The sequence below is a fragment of the Xyrauchen texanus genome, chromosome 3 (genome assembly GCF_025860055.1).
Source record: "Xyrauchen texanus isolate HMW12.3.18 chromosome 3, RBS_HiC_50CHRs, whole genome shotgun sequence".
Lineage (NCBI taxonomy): Eukaryota > Metazoa > Chordata > Actinopteri > Cypriniformes > Catostomidae > Xyrauchen > Xyrauchen texanus.
In genome coordinates this window covers 43,259,242-43,266,154 of record NC_068278.1, presented here as the reverse complement: position 1 = coordinate 43,266,154, position 6,913 = coordinate 43,259,242, and positions in this window count along the sequence as shown.

The window sequence follows — 6,913 nt, the reverse complement described above, 5'->3', positions numbered from 1 at the left end:
CCCAGACTTGGCTAAATCATTCACTAGTGTCTTGGCAGTTGTTCTTGGGTCGTTAGAAACTAGAGTTTTCTATCCAAGGTTTTTGAAATCTTTTGCTTCCTGTCTCTGCCAGTCTTGTTCTCCACTGTGTGGGTCTCTTCAAACTTCTTTATAATACTTCTCACGGCAGTTCTTGACACCTGAAAACGCTTTGATAAACGTGTATATCCTTCTCCTGCTTTGTGAGCATTAACAAATATTTTAATTCTAAACAAATTCCTTTTGTCTTTGCCATGATAACAGTTTTATATTACTTCACTAGTTGTTTTGCAAGATACTAATCCTCAGTTTGAAGTGCAATTTAAAGGCTTGGGGGATTAATTAGGTTAATTAGGCAAGTCATTGGATAACAGTGGTTGGTTCCATAGCCAATCAAACAGATAATTTCTTAAGGGGGCTAATAATATTGAACTTGGCAGTTTTTTTATATTTTTTTTTAAATAATAATTTTATTCCAGAAAAATTTAAATATATAAGGCTTTCTCCAGAGGAAAAATATAACAAGAAATACTGTGTTAAAATCCCCTTGCTCTGTTAAACATCACTTGGGAAATATTTGAATAATAATTTACATTTCATAGGGGGGCTAATAATTTTATCTTCAACTACAAATGGATTATGTGGATCTTGTCTTTGGATGCACATTACATGGAAAGAGTTAAACCAAACTTTTAATCTCAACACGCAGTGAAAACATCTCAGTGAAATCTGAAAAATGACCAGCCAGTGGCTAATCAAAGACATTTTAGATGCATATGCGAGTGATTAACGCATTGTAGAGGGTTGCGCATAGAATAAAAGAGCGATCTTGGGATTTTAAGAATCGACATCAGGATCATTAAAATAAAGATCACAATTAAGCGGAAAATCAATATGTTTGCACGGCCCTCGTTCCAAATGCATGAGAGAGTCCCAGCGTGTCTGCGAGAGCAACAGGCTCAGTGTCAATCTCTCTCGCACCACATAGAATTGTCTCTGACTGCACTGAGGAACACCGCTTTCAGAGTTTGCACTTATTTTGACAACCAGCATCTTTATTAAAAAGCTGAATATAAATATCGGTACATGGATCTAAAGTATCAATACAATACCATGAGTTAAATTATCATGATATATCGATATTGGATTGTATCGATATAGCCCTAGCGGTAATGGAGAGATGGCATCACATGGAATCTGCAATCTTTTTTGTATTTTCCGTGTTGACTTCGGGGGAAAATATGTGGAATTCTGCAGAATTGGTTTGAGCATGATCAAATTTGTTAAACAGAGCTGATACACTCTTTTTGGTAGTTAAAGGAAAATAAAATTAGCCAAAATATTTATTAAAAGAACAAGCAAACGCACCAGGGATGTATAGAACGTTGTGAATGACAAACATTCCTACTCTGAGGGAATCTGTGAAGCTTTCTGATGGACGCAGACACTATGTAGGCCTACAGCCAACCCATAACACTATCCAAACCTCACACACTCCTCATATGAAGAGATCACAAATGACCAAAGTCAGAGGACTGAACACAGTCTAGTGTTTGAATTTCATGACTGGCTTTTTCCTCTTGGCTCCAATGAAGCAGTTGAGTGATTCATGCTTATGGATTTGGCAGGCTATTAACTGGCATCAAGAGCAGGAGGACACCCTCTCTTAACGAGCAGGTCAATGAAAGCCCTCTGATTAGCTCAATTAAGACTCCTTCCCATCATTGAGGACTACTAATGTCCAAATCAGTTTGATTGAGCAGCATAAATCTGCAGTACCAGCCCCATTTACTGCTATTGTCACACTTAAGAGGGCCATCAGATTAATAATATGGTCAAATTCATTTTCTATTACTATGGTACTTGGCTTTGCTCAACTGGAACAAGAACCTCTCACACAGTTACTCAGCATGCAAATAAGGCAAACATACCCCAAAATAAATTTGTGGATTACTAGTAAATTACTATAATTAAAAAATCTATAACAAACAAATGGGCATCTTGTGACCACATCAACCATCATAATGGGGAAAAAAAATTGACATCAGTGATTTTGACCGTGGCATGATATTTGGTGCCAGACAGACTGGTTTGAGTATTTCTGTAACTGCTGATCTCCTGTGATCTTCATAGAATGGTGCCAAAAACAATAAACATCCAATGAGCGGCACATTTGCGGATGGAAATGCCTTGTTGAGAGGTCAACTGAGAAATGCCAAACTGGTATGAGCTGACAGAAAGGCTACGGTAACTCAGATAACAGCGGTACCTCAGTATAAATCAAGATTAATCAGACCAGGGTATGTTTATCCAATCTTTAACTGTCCAGATTTGGTGTGCCTGTGCCCATTGCAGCCTCAGTTTTCTGTTCTAGGCTGACAGAAGTGGAACCTGACATGATCATCTGCTATTGTAGCCCATTCAACTCAAGGTTCAACGTGTTGTGCATTCTAAGATGCTATTCTGCTCACTACAATTGTACAAGGTGGTTTTCTGAGTTACAGTAGCCTTTCTGTCAGCTCGAACCAGTTTGGCCATTCTCTGTTGACCTCTCTCATCAACAAGGTGTTTCCGTTCGCAGAACTACCACTCACTGAATGTTTTATGTTTTTGGCACCATTCTGAGTAAAATGGAATGATGTGCATGAAAATCCCAGGAGATCAGCGGTTACAGAAATACTCAAACCAACCCATCTGGCACCAAAAATCATGCCCTGGTCGAAATTACTGAGATATTTTTTTTTCCTCATTCTGATGGTTGATGTGAAACTTTGACTGAAGGTCCTGACCCGTATCTGCTTGATTTTTATGGATTGCACTGCTGCCACACAATTTGCTGATTAGATAATCACATGAACAAGCAGGTGTTCCTAACAAAGTGGTCGGTGAGTGTAGATCTTATTTAATCTCAAAATGTAATTTAAAAAGGATATTTTTTAATTATTATTTATGGGCCTTTAGTAACACCAAACAGAACTGCAAAAGTATTGATTGTTTTAAAAGAGGTTTCTCGAACACTTCCCCCATCTACCGTTGGCCGACAAACAGATTCCCTGGCCCCAAACACACGCCATTGGTTGAGCCAATGTTGCAGCGTCAGGCTGGTCGGGCTGGTTGGGCCGATAGTGCCACACAGTCACAGTGTTACACTTATAGGTGAAATCATCCTACAAATGGCTTACTCATAGTTGTCTTTACATATCAAACTGGGATAGAAAAAAGTATTGTAACATTGAATAATTACACACCGTAATATGGGGCAGACAATAAATCTATTCTCCTTGCTAAAATATATTATTGTGACTAATCAGGTACTCGTCTAGACTTAATACCTAACAGAACGCATTTAAAACTCAAACATTTCTGTGAAATGTCACATCTAGTTTGTCGCAGTCACATTAAATGAACATGGCATTGAAAAGCACCCTTTGGCCTGTCATTTCCCGAGCTGCCCACACCACAATGGCCGGCCCGACGAAGCGAACAGAGGCAGGGGTAAGTGAGAAATACTGTGATTTAGGGACAGGATACGGAGGAGGGAGGGATGAATAGTGGGAGCAGTGAGGGGGAAAGAGAGGGGATGAGATAGGAATGAAAGAGTTCTGCAGGCTTCTGCTGCCACTGCCATAATGGCCCAAACGAGTTGGAGGGGAGAGCAGTGAAGTGAAGCCAGGGGTGAGACGGTGGTGACTCTGCTTCAACGCCATATGAGCTGGCAGCTTGTCACAACTCAACCCATCACATGCACGCAGACACAGACACATTCCCATTCCCATTCCCATTCCCATTCCTGTGAAAGGTTGCATTCGAAGTCTGCATTTGGAGTGTCCTACTTGCTTTTCTGAAACAACACCGTTTCCTTGAAGTTTTCAGGGTAGCATTAACACAAGGGCTTACCTGGGCTTAAGCCCTGGGGCCTGTGGCTACAGGGGGGATCCCAATTCCCAGGGGAGAGGGGCCCAGTTGTGGCATCTACCACCCTATTCGCCCCATTGACATTCGTGGGAGGACATGCTTGTAAACGTGTTCAGAGGGAGACAGTGATATAAACAAAGACAGTGCACAATAGCAAAAGCGCATGGTCAGAGTAAAAACCTTCATATGTAAGTCCTTTTTTAATATAAATTCTCCTCCCTGCCAAGTAGGTGGCGATATGCACAGAGAATTAAAATCGCCAAAAATGAAATAAGAATGGGAAAGTGGAGATTGATAGTAAAAAACGACTTAAATATAGACCTGTTTCTGACCCACACTTATATAGCTTATGAAGAATTTTACCACTGGAGTTTTATGGATTACTTTTATGCTGCCTTTATGTGCTTTTGGAGCTATACAATTTTGGTCACCATTCACTTGCATGGTATGGACCAACAGAGCTGAGATATTCTTCTAAAATCTTAATTTGTGTCCAGCAGAAGAAAGAAAGTCATACACATCTGGGATGGCATGAGGGTGAGCAAATGATAAGATAATTTTCATTTTTCAGTGAACTATTCCTTTAAGCGGAGGTCGTTGATGTCATTGAATCTTCCCATGGTTGAAACACTGATTTGCTAATTTCATGAGATATGATCATTTCAGCATGACATTTTGTCTTTCAACTTCCCATCTGATGTTAATTCATGTGTTTTTTTTTCCTATAATTTTTGCATTACAGAGGAAAGCTGATCGGTTTTTGAAGACCAAAATCTGTAAAAATCATGTTTTAGACATAAATTCTTTTTTTATTCTCCATAACGGCTCATTGTGGCTTATGATTCATTTTGATGGTGCGTATCACATATGTGTGTTTACGCCCCCTTTTAAACTCTCCACACCCCCAGTTTAAAAACCATTGACATACTGCTTTTAGCATACTATATAGTAGGGAAGAATACATATTTGGACATGGGACTTGCTCATCAAGATTGTTTTCAAACTTTTGCTCCGGCATGACTGTAATTGACCAGAAAGACAAAATTGCGCAAAAAATCAATTTACACTAACATTCATTATGGCGAACCTTGCAGAAATGCTAAAAATGCAACACTTTCTTGCGTCACATTATGAATTGTGGTCTAACCCATTTTGGATTGCAATAACAAAAGAAATTGCATAAGCATCTACGTTAACATATTTGCACAAAGATATGTTTCAGGCCTTATAATCAATGAAGCCTCCTGAAGTTTTGTTAACCATCCCAAGGGCCTTGATGATTGACACAAACATCTAGCATACTACAGTGCTGAGAGACTACTGAGCAGCCAGCTTCTATCACATAAATATGAAAACACAAACATATTCTGCTGTTGTCTTTCTTATGAATATTTATGCAGATTGAAGTCAGGTTGATAAAAATAGCTGAATGTGATTATTGTGTGGACACGTTTAAGGAGAGAATAACTAATTCTCTCATTTTACCAGGAATATAAGATGAATCTAAAGTGATCACTCCATCAAGTGCACCCATATTGCAAGCACAATTGAAGAATAATTTGAAATATTGGACATACACTGATGAGCCAAAATATTTTGATCACTCACAGGTGAAGTGAATAATGTTGATCATCTCCTAACAAGGCCACATGTCAAGGTTTGGTTAGATTTGATGGTAAGCGAACAATCAGTTTGTGTAGTCAACATGTTGAATGCAGGAGAAATGGGCAGGAGTAAAGACCTGAGCGACTTTGACAAGGGTCAAATTGTTCTGGCCAGACAACTGGGTCAGAGCATCTCTGAAACAGCAAGGCTTTTGAGATGCTCCCGGTCAGCAGTGGTGAGTACCGACTGGCCTGAGGAGGGACAAACCACAAAGCAGCGACAGGGTGTTGGGTGCCCAAGGCGATATTCGATGCACGAGGGCAGCGAAGGCTATTCTGTCTGGTCCGAACCGATTGAAGGTCTACTGTGGTACAAGTCACAGAAACTTATAATGATGGTTACGGGAGGAATGTGTCACAACACACAGTGCATCACACACATGGGGCTGCATTGCCATGAGACAGAGTGCCATGATGATCCATGTCCACCGATGAAAGTGCCTACAGAGGGAAAGCGAGTGTCGGAACTGGACCTTGGAGCAGTGGAAAAAGTTAATTTGGTCCCATGTGACCAAGTGACATGGGTACATGTGCACTGTTTTCCTGGGGAAGTGATGGCACCAGGATGCTTTGTGGAAAGACAAGCCGGTGGAGGGAGTGTGATGCTCTAGGAAACCCTGGGTCCAGCCATTCATGTGGATGTCAATTTGACACATGCCACCTACCTAAACATTGTTGCAGACCAGGTACACCCCTTCATGGCAATGGTATTCCCTGATGGCAGTGGTCTATTTCATAATGCACTCTGCCACACTGCACACATTGTTTGGGAATGGTTTACCCAGCCTCCAAATTCCTCAGATCTTAATCCAATTCAGCATCTGTGGAATGTGCTGGATCAACAAGTCCGATCCACAGCAGCTCCACCATGCAATTTACAGGACTGGAATGATCTGCTGCTAATGTCTTGGTGCCAGATACCACAGCACAACTTCAGGGGTCTTGTGGAGCCCATGCCTTGCCGGGTCGACAGCATGCTGAGGACCGACAGCATATTAGGCAGGTGGTCATAATGTTTTGGCTCATCATTGTATACTCTATAGATGCCGCACTGGTTCAAGCTAACATCAAATTTGAGATTGAAATGTATTTTTATTGGTGAACAAGAGCATCTATGTAAAAACTGAGTCACTGAATTGCTCTCTTGTAAACTGAACAATTTCAATGCTATTGAAAACTGATTGGGATTTATTTAGTGCACCACAGCAACCTAAAGTAGTGGTTCTCTACTGATGGATCGCAACCCAAAACCTGGTTGTGAGTCTTTTCTGATATGGACTGTTCTGAAAGATGAATCATAAATTCAACAAATAAAA